We start from the raw sequence: 342 nt of genomic DNA on the forward strand, positions 1-342 counted from the left end.
GCTGCAGGTGACTTGCCCAGCCCCTGCTGTGCCGTTGTGTGGCTGTGACTTTGGGAATGGGGGTTACAGGCAGGTGTGCAACTGTTCTCAACCTCAGGTGGCTCTGGAGATACTAAGGCAGAGCTAGAGAATCACAGAATTGCTTCAATTGGAGAAGACCTTTAAGATCATCACGTCCATTCATTAACCCAACACTGACAAGTCCCCGACTAAACCATGTCCCTCAGCACTGTGTCTACATGACTCCGAAATACCTCCAGGGATGGGGACTTCACCACTGGCCTGGGCAACCCATTCTAATGCCTGAGAACCCTTTCAGTAAAAAATTCTTCCTTAAATCCC

This window comes from Antrostomus carolinensis, unplaced genomic scaffold (genome assembly GCF_000700745.2).
Source record: "Antrostomus carolinensis isolate BGI_N321 unplaced genomic scaffold, ASM70074v2 scaffold2797, whole genome shotgun sequence".
Taxonomy (NCBI): domain Eukaryota; kingdom Metazoa; phylum Chordata; class Aves; order Caprimulgiformes; family Caprimulgidae; genus Antrostomus; species Antrostomus carolinensis.